An 18,709-nucleotide genomic window follows, 5' to 3' on the forward strand; every position below is an offset into this window, starting at 1 on the left:
ATATTGTGAGCTAAAGCTATATTTGTTTGTTGGGCATACTTTGCTAATTAGCCAAGTATGGGGATATATATATACCTTCAGTTAAATGTGTAGTCAAATGCTAACACTTGGCCATACCCATATGGAAGAAAATGTTGTATTTGCAATATATTTAGAAAAAAATTCTTTTGAAACACATCGAATATTGGCAAAATTGTGACATTTTCTTTTCTTTCTTTCTTTCTTTCTTTGAAATATGTTTTACATCTATTTTTGTTCTATCTGACGACCCGTTCCCCAATGTAATATTTTGTGGGATTTTTTAGATAATGTGGAGGTTCTATATAAACACTGTAGATTTCACTGTTATTATTTCTGAGTTAGCAGGAAAGGTGTATGGAATGTGATGGTGTTTACTAAGGGATCCCTTGTTGGAAGTGTGCATGTTTTTCGAATCCGCCGGTTTTTTCCATTTTCTATGGGCGAGACAGCGGATTTTTAGTACGTATTCAAAAAAAGAAATTGCCCAAAATCGCGCTAGCGGAATTTTTTGAGCCTATTTGGCGTTGCGCATGCGCACATTCGCGCGTTCGCAGCTCGGGGCTTGAGGAGCTTTTTTTCCTTTCTACACTTTTGCAGATATCTCTCTTTCTAAGTCAGTTTTTGACATTTTTTAAAAGCCAGTCATCTCCAAATTGTTTTCCACACCTTCCACAGTGATTGGGGATTTTTGGGGGTACAGGGGAAAATTTGGCAAAACATTAGTCGAGCTTTTAGCTGGCATGTTTTTAAGTCGCGCTCTGACCTTGTAGCATCTTAATGAATCTCACACTAGGCGTTATTGTCCGCCTGCCGTTCTCTGAATACCAATTCAGACGTACAAATTCGCCGGTTTGCAAAAAACCCGCCGTAACGCCAATTCGCCGTACTATGAATCAGGCCCAAAGTCTTTAGAATCTGAGACACATACACTGGATTAGCCGGGTTTGAGCTAAAAATATTTTTCAGGTCAAGCTGCCTTGATCCCAAAAACTTGATATGATAGCTTCCATAGCTGCTGGGTAGTGAAATAAAACAGTATAAAAATGCTCACAAGGCCTGCCCAGAAAAGAAAAGTGAACAACCCCAAGCGCTTCAGGACAACCCAAATGCTAATCCAAAATGCTGCTACCTAAAAATGTATAATATATAAAAACGGCAACCAAACAATATGTAGATACATATAAACGTAACCAGTAGCCCAAATGTGGTGGTGACCTCTCACCATCACAAGAGTACAAGTGTAAATAGTCCTTCTACTCAGCAGTTACACATGAGATCACATTGAAAGACAATCATCAGTAAAAGTCCGTCATGACATCAGAATGTCCATCCATGAATAAATGCATCCAAACATGTGAACTTGATGGGATGTAGATTTGATAAGTGGATGTACTGCGGGTCACCTCTTAACACCACCACCTTGCAAGCAAGGGGGAGTAAATCACACTCACTGACACTAATGGCTCAGCCACTCTCGTGGATAAGCAAACGCACCAAATGTCAGCGATTTCCACCATGGATAATCCTGAATGCTCACAGAGATGAGGGGGCACCAGTGTACTCCATATCATGTGGGAGAGAAAACACAAAACCCCACTAGTGCAATACTGTATAAACACTTTATTTATTGCATCCACTTTTTAAAAAGGCCACTCACATTTCAACATAATAACAAGAGCATGTACACCATCACGGAGGGTATACTGCACCATTCGGGGACGTTCCCAGGCTCCACGCCGTGGTCCGTGCTCCTTCCGGGTCTGCTATCGCTCCTAACAGTGATAATGTGTAGTAAGTTGATGCCGTCAGGTCATGCCCCGACTAGTTTCGTCCTTCCGACTTCATCACAGGGGACGTGACCCTGACGGCTCAGCATCCAGCTAAATGCACCGACCGCCCCGCCCTCTAGGGAGGAGTCGGCGCGTCATCAAGCCTAATTCCCGCACTGCTCATCACTTCCTGCTAGAGCTGCTGTACGCAAGGAAAAGGATATACCCACAAGCACTCCATCGCATAGCCCTTCGCAGCAGTCCAAATTTAGAGGTGTAACCCTTATCCATTCAAGATGTTTAATTGCACTAGCACCCCATAGGTCTAGCACCCACCTTAAAGACGGGGATTAACACCTTAGCTGCCGTGCGTGACAACATAGCATAATTTACCGGTGTCACTAGCAGGGAGTGATCTCAAAAATCTATAATGCATTTATAAATTACATCTCTTTAGAAAAAATATATATCTCTTTAAAACAATATTAAATACTGTGCAAATCATGCTGACAAGATATATAATGTACATAATATATATATCCATAGAAAACAGCTAAAAAGTATAAAACACAGCTTTGCGGCTCAGTTACCAAGTTGCAGCTGTGCCTGGAGGAGATGGAGGACTGCAGCCGCAGAAACAACCTGCGGCTGCATGGGATTCCAGAGGCCACGGATCAAGAGTCGCTACAGCCCACGGTCCACGCCATCTGTCATCGCCTGGCCCCGGATATCGCGCCTGCCTCCCTGGAGTTCGACCGGGTGCTTAGAGCCTTGGGGCCCCGGTCCTCTGACATGGATCAGCTACGCAATGTAATCTGCTGGCTACACCGGTACACGCACAAGGACACTATCATACGGCAGGCCTGGGAGGCCAGAGAGGTTAATTTTGATGGAGCCAGAATCCGGATCCTTCCCGATCTGTCTCGGGCCACCCTTCAACGCAGAGCCCTACTGAGACCCCTGCTGGAGCGGATTTGGCAGCTGGGCTGCACGTACCGGTGAGGCTTTCCCTTCACCTTGACGGTCCGGAAGGGATCCTCCTCGATGACGATACGCCACCCGGATGACCTCCCGGCACTCTTCACCTTCCTGGAAGTCCCACCGATTGATGTTCCCAACTGGCTGCAGCATCTCCCGGCCCCGGGACGCAGGGCTCCTTCCACGCCCGGGCAGGAACGGAACCTCCCACCACGTACCCCCAGAGGCCGCCGCCGACTGACCTGAACCGGCGACGGCGGTGAGGGAGGACTGATGTTCCCTACTACAGTGCTGCTGAGCCTGTCCCTGAGGTGAGAACTTGTTACTTTCTAGATCCACTGTGCCTGCCCCCCCCCCCCATCCCCCCTGTCATGGTGTTCTGTGGGGTGACCCTGGCTGTCGGTGCCGCTCCGCGCGTCCCGCGGCCTCATGACTCTCGGTCTCCCCATGTCCACCGCACCCCGAACTTTCGTGACTGTCCTTTGGGGGTTGTCCCCACTCCCTCACCTGGGCCCCTACACGTTGTGAACTCTGCCATGGTTGGAGTGGGCTGGTATGTCCTCTACCTCCAATTGCCACGCATACGGATATGCCGATGTTGAACTGACCCCCTGCCCGCCCTCCCCCGGACTTTCCAGGTGCTGCTAGTGGCCTCTCATGCTACTGCCCGTACGCAGTCGGGCTGTTCCCCTTGCTGGGGTAACCCTCGGAGGGGGGTTCCCGTGTTCTATGAGTTGCAGGTATCCTCTGGATCTCCACCATCAGTCTAGCTGCTGTAGATTCTAGCATAACTTATCTCTATGACTTTCTCTCCTTGGGTATCCCCCTCAGTGCAAATGTCTACTACAGTGTGCTGGTGGCTGGCTGGGAGGGGGGGGGAGGGGAGGTTTATGGCTCGGACATGTTGGAGATTGTGTATTTTCCTGGTCTTAAGTGGTTTGTGTGGGTGGGGGGACTGGGTGTGTGTGGGGGGGTTGTGGGGGGCGCTCTGTGGTTTGTTCGCTCACCCTCCTCACTCCTGATCCCAATGCCAACCTACGGTTGTGCGGGGGGGGGGGAGGGCTGAGTAGGGGGGCACCAGTCTCTGGCTGCCGTGGGACGCGGCTGTGGCCCTGGGCAGTGGTGGGGTGGGGGGTGTCGGGTTTGCAGGGGATCATGTTGGCTCTTGCCTCTCGATGTTATCTCATGTTGTTTGCTCAGGGAGGGCGTACAATCAGCAGTCCTGTGCCTCTGAGCTCAATATACTGGTGATCCCTGCCCACCTTTGGGGTCGGGAGCCTTTCGTGACTGCCCAGTGTGGGCATATCCCCCCGGGTTCTGGGGCTCAGAGGGCACAGTTCCTTATGATTGGAACCCCGTGCTGCGGCGGCAGCCCTCATCCTTACCCTTTCCTGGTGTTACAGGGTGGATGGTGGCTAATGCTGTATGTGCTCATTTCCTTCAGGTTATGTTTCTGCATTATTTATTTTGGCAGTCATTTTTCTTTTTTGTTAGTGTTACGGGGGGGTCTCTCCTTCCCCACCCCCGTCCCCCTTTTTTCTCTGTCGGACAGGGGGAGATCTGGCCCGTAGGCTCATCTCCCCCGGTGCCGTTTCCATCTTCAGGTCTTTGTCCCCACTAGGCCTACGCCCCTGTTTGTGATTCCGCCCTTTCAGAGGGGGAATCCCAGGGTGTCTTAAATTTCGTTTTTTTCACGTTTTTCCTTGTCGTCTGTATCTTTTCCCCCTTGTTCTACCTGCTTTTACTCCTCCTTCTCTCCCTCTTTCTGCTCCTCCCTAACCCCTGTCAACTTCTTCTCCCTCACCCCACGGCACCCCTTCCTTTTCCTCTACCTGATACCCCCCTGAGGTACTGGGGACTTCCCCTCCTCCGGTCCCTGCCCTTAGCCCACTGTCTGCGCCCCCCCCTCCCTCCACCTACGTCAGGTCCCGCCCCCCCTTTCCTTGGCCTCTCCTCTCTGTCCCTCAGACTCTCCTACCCTTGTTCTTCCCCATGGATCCCGTGCGGGTGACTTCACTCAATGCCAGAGGGCTCAATGTGCCAGAGAAACGGCATATCTTGCTAGGTGAACTGAAACGACTTCATGCGGATGTCGCCTTCATCCAGGAGACTCACTTTAGGGAGGGTGCTTTTCCCCTCCTCCTGAACAGGTTTTACCCGTGTATCATGCTCCCAATTCTGAATCCAAATCTAGGGGGGTCTCTATACTGATCTTGAGTCGGCTTCCCTGGACCTTACTAGACCGCAGGGTCGACCCGCGGGGCAGATTTTTGTTCCTAAAGGGCCTCCTGGGGGAGGTTAAGGTCATACTCGCTACGATCTATGCCCCAAATGTTCATCAGGAGGTCTTCCTCCGCAAGTCGTTGACCTCTTTGCTGGACTTTGCGGAGGGCAAACTCATCTTGGGCGGAGACTGCAATATCCCGCTGGATCCGTCTTTGGATACCTCTACGGGCTTCTCGTCGGTTCCGCGTGGCACGCGGCGCCAGGTCCATACCCTGTTGCATGACCTTCAACTGGTGGATGTGTGGCGCATTTTGCACGCGGGTGAACGAGATTACTCATATTTCTCCGCTCCACACCAGGTGTATTTCCGCATTGGCCTGTTCCTTATTCCCCACCGACTCCTCCAGTCTGTCGTGGAGGTGGAGGTGGGCTCTATAACTTGGTCGGACCACGCCCCGATGACCCTGACGATCAACCTCAGTGGCACGAACAGGGTCTCAGACTGGCATTGGCGGCTGAACGAGAGCCTCCTGCAGGTGCCGGAGGTGCTGGCTGACGTCACTCAACAATTGCAGCTGTATTTTCAGATGAATTCGGTACTGGATAGTGATCCGGAAGTGATCTGGGAAGCTCACAAAGCTGTGATTCGGGGGTCCTCATCAGGCATGGCGCGCGCCTTAAAAGGGAGAGGGAGGCTAAGGTGAACAACTTACTCGCGGAGGTAACTCTACTGGAGGACCTACACAAACGAGGTCTCGATCCGGATGGCGCGGCATTGACGCGCCTCAGGGATCAGATAGCGGACCTATTGCGCTACCGGGCCAAAGCGGCGCTCCAGCGTTGTGGGAAAGTCTTCTACGAATCTGGGGACAAGTGCGGGAAGGTCCTGGCTCAGTCCCTTCGGGAGCAACAGGCAGCTTCCTATGTTCCATACCTGGTCGACGCTGCTGCTCCAAGGTTTACCTACCTAAAGACATCGCACAATGCTTTGGTGCTTTTTACGCCCGTCTTTACAGCTTACCTTAACCGCCGTTCCATCTGCTCCCCCTCTCCTCCTACCTGGATGAGATCTCTCTGCTGCGACTCTCCTTTCCTGACCGGGAGGAACTGGACTCCCCTTTGACCCAAGAGGAACTGACTGCGGTTATTTCCTCGGCGAAAAAGGGTAAGTGTAATGTTCCGGTACCTCTGGTACCCTTGTCTCCATATTTCTCCTCTCCTAATTGCGTCCCATCTTGTGTAACAAAGGACGCATATACCTTTAAGACCGGATGACATCATTGCCGAGCGCCGATATGAGCGGCTATTTCAATCGCCGGTTTGCTCTCACTCATCGCTCGTTCAAACCCACATGTTCATCGCACCTACGCCTGAGAAGTCGGAGCTGCTGACATATCTCCCTTGCTGAACTGAAGCCGGAAACCTCGCTGGTGATCCGTATCTCGCTACGGGATCACCCCTCTCCAATGGACACTGTTATTCCTAAACCTATCTAAGTGATAAGTTCTTGCTAACAAATCTCCTACTGTCATCTACTGCAATTACCAAGACTATCTGTATCTATCTATTCACTATCATCTGCATAGACTGTTAGCTCTTGGGACTACCTTCAACTATCCTTGCACTAGGTTACTCTGTCTAAGTATACTCCATCTGTGTCCTCTTACCATCTGCACTATACTTGACATCAGAACCTATCTGCTTTACCATCGCCTGCAACTCTCCTAATACTACTTCTAGTGCTCACCATACAATAGCCTGTCTCTCATCTATATATCCTCATATACTCTATCCCTCCATTAACCGGTTGCCGACCGCCGCACGACTATATACTGCGGCGGTCAGCCCCGGCCAGGCAGAGTGACGTATCGGTACGTCACTCGCCTGTCACTGACTTGCGAGCCTATCGCGGGCGGGCGCGCGCCCGCCGAGGCGCGCGCCCGCCGCGGCTCGTTCACAGGCAAGTCAGTGCGTGTGACCGGCGGACTCGATGTCCGCCAGTCACACTGCGATCGCTCCTGTGAAGGGAGAAAGACAGAGCAGCTTGTGTAAACAAGCCGCCTGTCAGTTCTCCCTGTGTAAAAGTGAAGATCTGTCCATTCTACTATGTAGAACGGTTGATCTTTGCTTTTACACCAATAGGAATGTCCCTACGCAGTTAGAATCACGCCCCTAGGACACACTTAACCCCTCCCTGTCCAATAAAGTTAACCCCTTCCCTGCCAGTGTCATTTTTGCAGTAACAGTGCATATGTATAGCACTGATTACTGCAGTAATGTCACTGGTAACCCCAAAAGTGTCAAAAATGTCAGTCAAGGGTCCGATCTGTCCGCCGCAATGTCGCAGTACCGAAAAAAAATCGCAGATCGCCGCCATTACGCGTTAAAAAAAAAAAAACCAAAAATGACAAAAATCTTTTCCTTTGTTAGTAAACGCGATAACTTTTGCGCAAACCAATCAAAATACGCTTTTTGCGATTTTTTTTACCAAACATAGGTAGCATAAAACAAATTGGCCGAAAAATGTTAAAAAATTTTGATTTTTACTTTTTTTTTTGGGGAATTTCATATAAAAAAATGTGAAAAATATTGTTATTTTTGCAAAATTTACGCTCTTTTTTTGTTTATAGCGCGTGATCAAAAAATCGCACAGGTGATCAAATACCACCAAAAGAAAGCTCTGTTTGTGGGGAAAAAAAGGACGTCAAATTCGTTTAGGTACAGCGTCGCACGACCGCGCAATTGTCTGTTAAAGTCACGCAGTAAAAAAGCGCAAAAAAACCCCTGGTCCTTTAGCAGCCAAATCCTCCGGGGCTTAAGTGGTTAAACATCTATTAATATATATATAGTATATAACAGGCTGTACACGGTGATGAAGTCCTGAGAGTTGGATATGTTGTTCAACAGATTCTCTACAAGGCTACTGAGTGTAATAATTCTGCAGCTGTAAATCCATCCACTAACAAAAACGCATGAACGTTACAGATTGAACGAGCCTTTAAAAAAAATATGGATTCAGCAGAATTATCCACTCATGTACTACAATTAAAACAGCAAGTAGATGCATTGATCCTTGCGCTTACAGAGGTAAAAAATGACAATCAAACCTTGAGACAGCAGTTTGGCCGTCTCACACAGCCTCCTGCTGCTCAGCCCCGTGAGCCTAAGATAAACCCTCCTATAGTGTTTTCTGGTGATCGGAGCAAATTCCGTGAATTTAAAAACGCATGTCGATTGTTTTTTTTGTTAAAACCTCTAACCTACACCACTGACCAAATTAAGGTTTGTACCATCATCTCCTATTTAACGGGTGAACCCCGGGCCTGGGCAGATGCTCTCTTTGAAAAGGATGATCCACTCCTTAATTCTTATCCCTTATTTCTAGCACAACTTGCTACTTTATATGAAGACCCCAACAAGCAGAGTACCGCTGACACCCAATTACGGGCCTTAAAACAAGGAAGGAGACCTGTTGAAGATTTTGTGGCGAATTTTAAAAGATGGTCCCCTGATTCAGGGTGGAACGACACATCTTTGCGAACGCAGTTTCGACTCGGACTATCTGAGGCCGTTAAAGACGAGCTCTCCCGAACGGATTTACCTGGCACTCTAGAGGGACTGATCCAGACCAGTATCAATATTGACAGACGACTACGAGAAAGAAAGGCTGAGAAGATGGGCTCACCATTTTCCAGTCCTTCTCGGATGTTGCCTGCTGACCCTACTCCTATGGAAGTAGGAATGATACGTCCACCTCTGACCCTTTCTGAACGTGCCAGGAGGAAAACCGAACATCTTTGCATGTACTGCACATCCCCGAATCATTTGGTAAACGACTGTCCTCTTGTCCGCAGAAAAGAGGGTGAGTGTTCAAATGTCTTGCTAGGGGGACTCACAACTTCCTTTTCTAATCCTTATCTTTTTGTTCAATTAACATTGCAGTGGGACCAAACTAGGATCACCACCAAGGCTATGATTGACATTGACATTTGTTTTGTCTCCCTTAATAAAATACCTATTGTTTCAAAACCCAAACCTGTCTCCGTTAGTTTTATTAACGGTACCCCTTTATCCTCTGGTCCTATCACCAGTCAGACACAGGCACTTCTTGTAACTGCTGACGAGTCTCATGTGGAGACCACCACCTTTGATGTATTAACTTCAACACATTTTCCAATCATTTTGGGACTTCCCTGGTTACACATACATCAACCAATCATCGATTGGAAAACAAGAACGTTAGCCTTCTCTTCTCACTATTGTGAGACGACGTGCAACCTCCCCACACATGATAGGATCCTGTCTGTACTGCCGGATGACATTATTCCTAAGTGTTATCAAGATTTATCGGAGGTTTTCCTTGAGAAAAACTCTCAAATGCTACCTCCCCATAGGGACTATGATTGTTGTATCGATCTGCTCCCTAATAGCAAGTTGCCTTACGGACATGTATATCCTCTCTCACAGGATGAACTCTCTCACCTTAAGGAGTATCTGGATGAGAACTTGGCAAAAGGATTCATCCGACCTTCTACTTCCTCCACTGCTGCTGGGCTCTTCTTCGTCCGCAATAAGGACTCTAGCCTTAGGCCTATCATTGATTTCAGACAATTAAATGCCATCACAATAAAGGATCATTATCCTTTACCTCTTATTCCTGAACTTATCGAACAGGTGCGTGGGGCTTCTTTCTTTTCAAAATTGGACCTAAAAGGGGCATACAATTTAATTTGAATCCGTAAAGGGGATGAATGGAAGACGGCATTCAGAACCAGATACGGACTGTTTGAGTACCTTGTAATGCCATTTGGGCTATGTAATGCTCCCGCAGCCTTCCAACGGTTTATAAATGAGATATTCCGAGACTTGCTTGATGTTTGTGTGGTAGTATATTTGGACGATATACTTATCTATTCTCATTCCTTACCTGAGCACATAAAACATGTGAGACTTGTGTTGTCAAGACTACTTGCACATAACTTATATGTTAAATCAAAGAAATGTTTGTTTCATAAAGAGGAAGTACTATTCCTAGGTTATATTATATCTAAAAGTGGAATCAAAATGGACATGAGCAAAATATCCTGCATTCTGGATTGGCCTGTGCCAACCACTCGCAAAGCATTACAAAGGTTCCTAGGATTCTCTAATTACTACAGGAAATTCATTAAAAACTTCTCTGCGATTGTGAAACCTCTCACACAACTTACAAGCACGAAGAAACCATTTAATTGGACAAAAGAAGCAAATGGAGCATTCTCTCTGCTGAAATCAAGCTTTACTACTGCCCCCATACTATGCCATCCAGACCCATCCCTTCAATACATCTTGGAGGTAGATGCGTCTAATATGGCAGTAGGAGCAGTTCTCTCACAACGACCAACAAACACCTCACCTCTTCACCCAGTTGCTTTCTTTTCAAAGTCATTAAGTAGCCCCGAGGTGAACTACCCAGTAGGTGAGAAGGAGTTATTAGCCATAAAACTGGCATTAGAGAATTGGCGACATCTACTTGAGGGCACTCAATTGCCAATTCTGATATATACTGATCACAAAAACCTTCAATACCTTCAGACTAATAGAACTCTTTCCCACCGGCAGGTACGGTGGTCGTTATTCTTTCTGAGATTTCATTTTTTAGTAACTTACACCCCCGCAGACAAAAATAAAAAAGCGGATGCACTCTCACGACTAGCCGAGAAAGATTGCACTGAGGTTCCCTCAGTTCCTATAATATCACTTGAGCGTATTATCGGAGTCGTTCGCTCCCTGAAGGAGGAGATTTTGCACAGCATAGGGTTGGATTCACCTCCACCACAACTAACTACTGATGCAGAAGGCTTCCTCTACTACAACGATAAATTATACATACCCCCTACTATGCGAACCAAAATCTTAGAATTGTCGCATGATGTACCTATGGCAGGACATATGGGTATGACTAAAACTCTCAATCTACTCACTAGGCAATTTTGGTGGCCAGACATGAAGACAACCGTAAAAAAAGTTAGTTTCATCTTGTGATATCTGTGCAAGGTCTAAAATTGACAACACGAAACATTCAGGGTTACTTTGTAGTTTACAGATACCCCAGGTTCCGTGGGAAGTGGTATCCTTAGACTTCATAGTGGAACCTTCCAAAGGATTCAACACCATCTTGGTGTCAGTGGACCATCTGACCAAGATGGCACATTTCACTCCTATCCGAAAACTACCTTCATCCAAACAAACAGCGGAATTACTTGTGAAACATGTCTTTAAGTTACATGGTATTCCAAAAACACTGCTGTCTGACCGTGGTTCACAATTCATCTCAAAGTTTTGGCCAGCTCTATGTCAGATACTGCGAATAGAGCGTAACCTTACTTCTCCCTACCACCCTCAGACCAACGGACAGACAGAGAGAGTTAACCAGTGCATTGAACAGTACCTGCATTGCTATACTTCGTATCTACAGGACGATTGGGCAGATCTCCTCCCGCTGGCGGAATTCGCCTATAACAACGCTACTCATAGCACTACTAAGCAAAGTCAGTTTTACCTGAATTATGGGTTTCATCCCACACTCCTTCCTCCACGTATCTTGCCATCAAGTAATCCAGTGGCATCTGATTATCTTGCCCAGATAAAGGATTCTCTGGGATTACTCAACAATACCATATCTCATGCTCATAGCCAACAAAAAAAGTACTACGACCTCTGTAGGAAACCCTCTCCCCAATATGCCATTGGGGATCTTGTTTGGCTTTCTACAAAAAATCTGAGACTAAAAATCCCTAGTAAAAAACTTGGACCTCTATTTCTGGGACCTTTTCCAATAGAGAAGCTTATTGGAAAAGCTGCAGTACAACTCACATTGCCAGTAGACCTCAAGATATATCCTGTCTTCCATGTGTCTCTACTGAAGCCCCATGTTCCTAACCAAGGAATAAGGCCTACAATCTCACCTCCACCTCCTGTACAAGTGGAAGGTGGAGAAGAATTTGAGATAAAAGAAATTTTGGATTCCCGTTTCAATAGAAGAAGACTCCAGTATCTTGTACGATGGAAGAATTATGGGCCCCAAGATGACACCTGGCTGGATACCTCCGATATACATGCCCCTAGACTGATTCGCAATTTCCACTCGAAATATCCGGAAAAACCAGTTCTAGAGGCCTTCCGGAGCCGGCCTTAAGGGGGGGTTACTGTAATGTTCCGGTACCTCTGGTACCCTTGTCTCCATATTTCTCCTCTCCTAATTGAGTCCCATCTTGTGTAACAAAGGACGCATATACCTTTAAGACCGGATGACATCATTGCCGAGCGCCGCTATGAGCGGCTATTTCAATCGCCGGTTTGCTCTCACTCATCGCTCGTTCAAACCCACATGTTCATCGCACCTACGCCTGAGAAGTCGGAGCTGCTGACATATCTCCCTTGCTGAACTGAAGCCGGAAACCTCGCTGGTGATCCGTATCTCGCTACGGGATCACCCCTCTCCAATGGACACTGTTATTCCTAAACCTATCTAAGTGATAAGTACCCCGCAGGGGATTCTTGCTAACAAATCTCCTACTGTCATCTACTGCAATTACCAAGACTATCTGTATCTATCTATTCACTATCATCTGCATAGACTGTTAGCTCTTGGGACTACCTTCAACTATCCTTGCACTAGGTTACTCTGTCTAAGTATACTCCATCTGTGTCCTCTTACCATCTGCACTATACTTGACATCAGAACCTATCTGCTTTCCCATCGCCTGCAACTCTCCTAATACTACTTCTAGTGCTCACCATACAATAGCCTGTCTCTCATCTATATATCCTCATATACTCTATCCCTCCATTAAACATCTATTAATATATATATAGTATATAACAGGCTGTACACGGTGATGAAGTCCTGAGAGTTGGATATGTTGTTCAACAGATTCTCTACAAGGCTACTGAGTGTAATAATTCTGCAGCTGTAAATCCATCCACTAACAAAAACGCATGAACGTTACAGTAAGGCCCCTGGCCCGGACGGCTTTACGGTTTCTTATTATCAGACGCTACACACCTTACTAGTCCCTCCCTTACTGCAGCTCTTTAATGCGGTGGGCCAAACCTGTGTATTCCACGAAGAAACGTTGAGCGCTCACATCTCGGTCATCCCCAAAGAGGAAAAGATCCGTCGGCGTGCGGTAGTTACCGCCCGATCTCGCTGCTCAATGCTGACCCTATTTTTTTACGAAACTTTTGGCCCTCCAATCCCATCTACCCGGTCTGGTCCACTGGGACCAGGTGGGCTTTGTCCCCACGCGGGAGGCGAGGGACAACACGACTAAGGTCATTGATTTAATTCACCAAGTTCCACGCCATCTATTTTCTTGAGCACCGACGCCGAAAAAGCGTTTGATAGGGTCAGTTGGCCCTACATGTTCGTGGTACTTCAACGTTTCGGTCTCGGCCAGCAGATGATGGCTTGGATTCAGCGGGTCTAAACCAACCCGGGGGCAAGAGTGAAGACGAACGGGATCCTTTTGGACCCAATCCGTATCTTTAACGGAACCCGTCAGGGTTGCCCCCTCTCGCCTTTGCTCTTTGCACTTTCCCTTGAGCCCTTCCTGGCTAAGGTCCGTTCGAACCCGAATATCTCCGGGATGCGCGCGGGGGTTTCCGTCTGCAAGGTATCGGCCTACGTGGATGACCTTCTCTTCTCCCTCTCTCAACTCCTTACCCTGCCTCCTGAAGGAGTTTGAGACATTCGGTGCCCTGTCCAACCTAAAAATAAATTTCTCCAAGTCGGACATAATGGGGGTGGCCCTGCCTTCAGACCTGAGGGACTTGCTGGCCCATGACTTTCCGTTCCGCTCGGCCGCAGAGGGACTCTGCTATCTGGGCACTTGGCTTTCTCCCCACCTGGCTGATTTGTACAAATTGAACTTCCCGCCGCTTCTCTCGATGATCCGCACTCTGCTTGATAAATGGTCAAGGGTTTTACACTCGTGGTTTGGCTGTTGCAACATCTTGAAGATGTCGGTTCTCCCGAAACTTCTATATTTATTCCAAACACTCCCAATCTTCTTCCCAGCGTCCTTATTCAGAAAGGTCGACTCCATCTTCACGCGTTTGTCTGGGCCCGGAGAAGGCCTCGACTGGCTCGCTGACTCCTCGTCTTACCTAAAAGTCATGGTGGTGTAGCTCTGCCTGATCCCCGACGCTACTATCAGGCGGCCCTATTGACAAGATGGATTGACTGGGCACGACACGCCGATCTGAAGCAATTGGTGAGCTTGGATGTATCCCTATTCTTGCTGTGCTTGTCAAGGGCACCCCTGATTCTGCGGGACCTCCCAGCAGAGGTTAGGCTTCATCCTACCATTGGCCCAACGCTCAGCTGACCATGCCGACAGGAAACTTTCGCTTAACCCGTTGGCAAGCTTTGCAGCTCCTCCACTTTCTCCGAGGTCTGGGGCCCCCATCGCTGTTCGGGAGGGATCAGACCCCGCTGGAACAACTACTAGTCACTCATGGTGTTATGCCCCATACTCTTTCCCAGTTGTATGCTCTCCTTTCCCTCCCGTCCGAGGATTTCGTCCTCCCGGGAATTTCCAAATGGGAAAGAGATCTCCAGAAGACTGTCATGGTCTTACCTTCTTGCTGTTCTCCTTCGTTTGACATGTGCTGGCGGCCATCTTGGTTTCTGGGTTTCTTGTAGCCTCCCAGCCTGCGGCTCCTCCTTCCCACTGGGAGGAGCTGGATGCCTAGCTCATATATATAGGAGGTCTGTGGCTTCAGTTCCCTGCTTGGTCCTCCTGTGTTCACATGCTTCTAAGACTGCTGCTGCTCCTGGTTCCTGTTCCTGGCTTCGTCTGACTACCCTGCTGGTTCCTGATCCTGGCTTCGTCTGACTACCCTGCTGGTTCCTGATCCTGGCTTCGTCTGACTACCCTGCTGGTTCCTGACCCCTGGCTTCGCAAAAGACTCTGCATCAGTTTCGCCATCCGTTTGGACTTTTGCTTTACAGCTTGTTTTTCAATAAAGTTTTCTTATTTTCACTTATCTGTTGTTGTACGTCTGGTTCATGGTTCCGTGACAAAGACATTTACGGCTCCGGAGAGACGCAGGATAAACTGAGTCGCATTTTCCCGGAATCGCCAGATAGGTGTTGGCGATGCCTGCAGGAGAGAGGCACCTTGTCCCACATCTTCTGGCATTGTCTATTGATTCGGGGCTTCTGGTCGGTGGTGCGTAGAGTCGCCCAATTGGTGACAGAACGTGTCATCCCAGATGACCCGGCCTTCTTCTTATTGCATTGTACAGGTATTGCCCCTAAGCGGTACAAACGCTCTGTGCTCAGACATCTTACTGATGCGTCAAAATCCTGCGTCGCCCTCTGTTGGAAAAGCACCTCTCCCCCTACGATCTCACTCTGGCTACGTAGAGTCAAATGGCTCAATGATAAGGAGGACTTGGTGCTCACTGCGCAGGGTAGAAAGGAGCAATATACCAGAACCTGGGCGTGCTGGAATACGTTTATCCTGTCTGCTGAAGGCCTGGCTCTGGACGGTGTCCCTGGTTCGCCTATTGTCTGATTGGGGATGGGGTCGCCCGCAAGGGATGAATACTACTTGCTCTCCCACCATCAGCCAAGCATGTACCCTTTGTTAGCCACAGGCTCCACCCGCTGCTCCACTCCACTGATCCTCCTTCTTTTTCTCTCCCATGACCTCTCCTGTCCTTCTCTTCCTTGCTCTTGCTCCCCCCCCCACCTGTCTTTCCCCTTCCCACATCTGTTCTCCGCATTAGACCTCCGAGGTCCAGTTTTTCTGAACATCATCCTTCTGGTTCTCATAAGGTTGCTGTTCCAGTTATTCACATGAGCATCGTTTCTGACACAACTCACGCCCAATGTTAAGTCATACTGGGTTTGTTATTCCACTCTTTGCTACAGTGCCACTGACTGTTATGCTGTTTGAATTGTCCTTTTCTGTAATGTTGATTTTTGTGCAGGCATTTTGTTCGGATGTTTCATGTACTATATTCTGGACTCGTGTTCTAATACATACTTTGTATGCTGGTTTTTGTTCAATAAAAAAAATTGAAAAAAAAAGCATGAAATCACATCAATAGGAGTCCATAAAGTCCATAGGTATAAAGTGCATAGAACAATGAAAGTGCAAACATGAAGGATCACAGGTGAAACTTATTGGGACCACCCTTGCTTGCCACCACCACACAGAGCCGGGAGAAGTATCTGAAATTCAGACTCACCAGACACCTATGCCTAACCACTCTCATGGACTAGGCAACAACAGCATATAGTAAAATCAGGTTTCCTCCAGATCTCCGATTTCTGCTGCAAAGACTCCTCTGGAAGATTTCCTGGTAAATTTATAGTGAGTCTGAATTTCAGATACTTCTCCCGGCACTGTGTGGTGGTGGCAAGCAAGGGTGGTCCCCATAAGTCGCACCTGTGATCCTTCATGTTTGCACTTTCATTGCTCTATGCACCTATGGACTTTATGGACTACTATTGATGTGATTTCATGCTTTTATGTATTTATGATTTTATGCTTATATTTATTACATCTGATTCATATATTTGGATATATGTTATCATCCAATTTATTTGGTAAGAGGTTAACACCATCCCTGTGCTACTGAAATTCGAATGAAAAAGCCAGTTCCTGTTTTTTTCTGGATGAATTTTATTTTTTATTATGGGAAAAATTAAATTACATTTTTATCTGCAAGGTGCTGTGCCACTCTATATGAGTGGTGGGCAGTGGGCACAGTACAGTCTGTGGACCTGACACTCACTGGCAGGCAACTGCAATTATATTACAGAGGAAAAATTAAATGAATGTTTTATCTGCAAGGTTCTGTGCCACCCTATATGAGTGTTGGGCAATGGGCACAGTACAGTCTGTGGACCTGACACTCACTGGCAGGCAACTGCAATTATATTACAGAGAAAAAATGAAATTACTTTTTATCTGCAAGGTGCTGTGCCACCCTAAATGAGTGGTGGGCAGTGGGTACAGTACAGTCTGTGGACCTGACACTCATAGGCAGGCAACTGCAATTATATTACAGAGGAAAAATTTAATGATTTTTTTATCTGCAAGGTGCTGTGCCACCCTATATGAGTGGTGGGCACTGGCAGTGGGCACAGTTCAGTCAGTGGGCCTGACACACACTGGCAGGCAACTGCAATTATATTAAAGGGTAAAAATTAAATGACTTTTTTATCTACAAGGTACTGTGCCACCCGATGAGTGGTGTGCACACAGTACAGTCTGTATATATATATAGAAAAAAAATAAAATAAAAGCAGACTGATATACCAGCCCTAAAAAGGGCTTTTTGGGGTGCTGTCAGGACGCTGTCCTTACAGCAGGAGTGGACACAGAACACTGGCCTAGCTAATGATTTCCCTATTAATTCAGCAGCAGAAGCAGCAGCACTCTCCCTGCTCTAACTAACACTGCAGCTTCAGAATGAATCTAAGATGGACGCTGTCCTTGCTTTTTTATAGGAGGTGGTAGGGTCTGGGAGGGAGGGTATGCTGATTGGCTGGAATGTGCCTGCTGACTGTGAGGTACAGGGTCAAAGTTTGCTCAATGATGATGTATAGGGGGCGGACCGAACATCGCATATGTTCGCCCGCCGAGGAGAACGCGAACATGAGATGTTCGCCGGGAACTGTTCGACGGTGAATAGTTCGGGACATCTCTACCCATCAAGTTCACATGTTTGGATGCATTTATTCATGGATGGACATTCTGATGTCATGACAGACTTTTACTGATGATTGTCTTTCAATGTGATCTCATGTGTAACTGCTGAGTAGAAGGACTATTTACACTTGTACTCTTGTGATGGTGAGAGGTCATCACCACGTTTGCGCTACTGGTTACGTTTATATGTATCTACATATTGTTTGGTTGCTGTTTTTATATATTATACATTTTTAGGTAGCAGCATTTTGGATTAGCATTTGGGTTGTCCTGAAGCACTTGGGGTTGTTCACTTTTTTTTATCTGGGCAGGCCTTGTGAGCATTTTTATACTGTTTTATTTCACTACCCAGCAGCTATGGAAGCTATCAAGTTTTTGGGATCAAAGCAGCTTGACCTGAAAAATATTTTTAGCTCAAACCCGGCTAATCCAGTTGATGAGGATGTGTCTCAGATTCTAAAGACTTTGTCTTTTACACTCAAGAAACAGGTGAGAACCTGGTGGGACATTAATACGATTGAGGTTTACCTATCTGAGGGTATCATTAGCAGAGGCCTCAGATGGGATGTGTCCCCCCAGGATGGTCTCACAGATGATGAATCTATTAAAGAATGGTACACGTTCTTTCACCAAGCAGGCATGAACCTGCAAACTTTAATCCTTAAAAGGAAAAAGCGTAAAATGCAGAATATTAATAAGAAAATAAAGGAATTACAGAAAAAGATTGAAAAAGTACAGGAGACAGCAGAGATAAAAGAATTTAATGAAAAGACCAAAGTAAAGTTAGATAAAAAAGATAAGGATACACAACACAAAAAAGTGAAGAAATTTACAGGGATCTAAAGGATTTTATGTCCAATCAAGTATTTTGCTGGCAGGCTAATCTTTTGAATTCAGGAAATATCCCTGTGGCCTTTACGAACCCTAATAATGACACATCAGAAGCAATACTGATTGATGAATTAGAAACAGAGGAACCAAGTACTCCGATTGTGAACAATC

This window comes from Pelophylax lessonae (genome assembly GCF_965119305.1).
Source record: "Pelophylax lessonae genome assembly, chromosome: 11".
NCBI classification, from domain to species: Eukaryota; Metazoa; Chordata; class Amphibia; order Anura; family Ranidae; genus Pelophylax; species Pelophylax lessonae.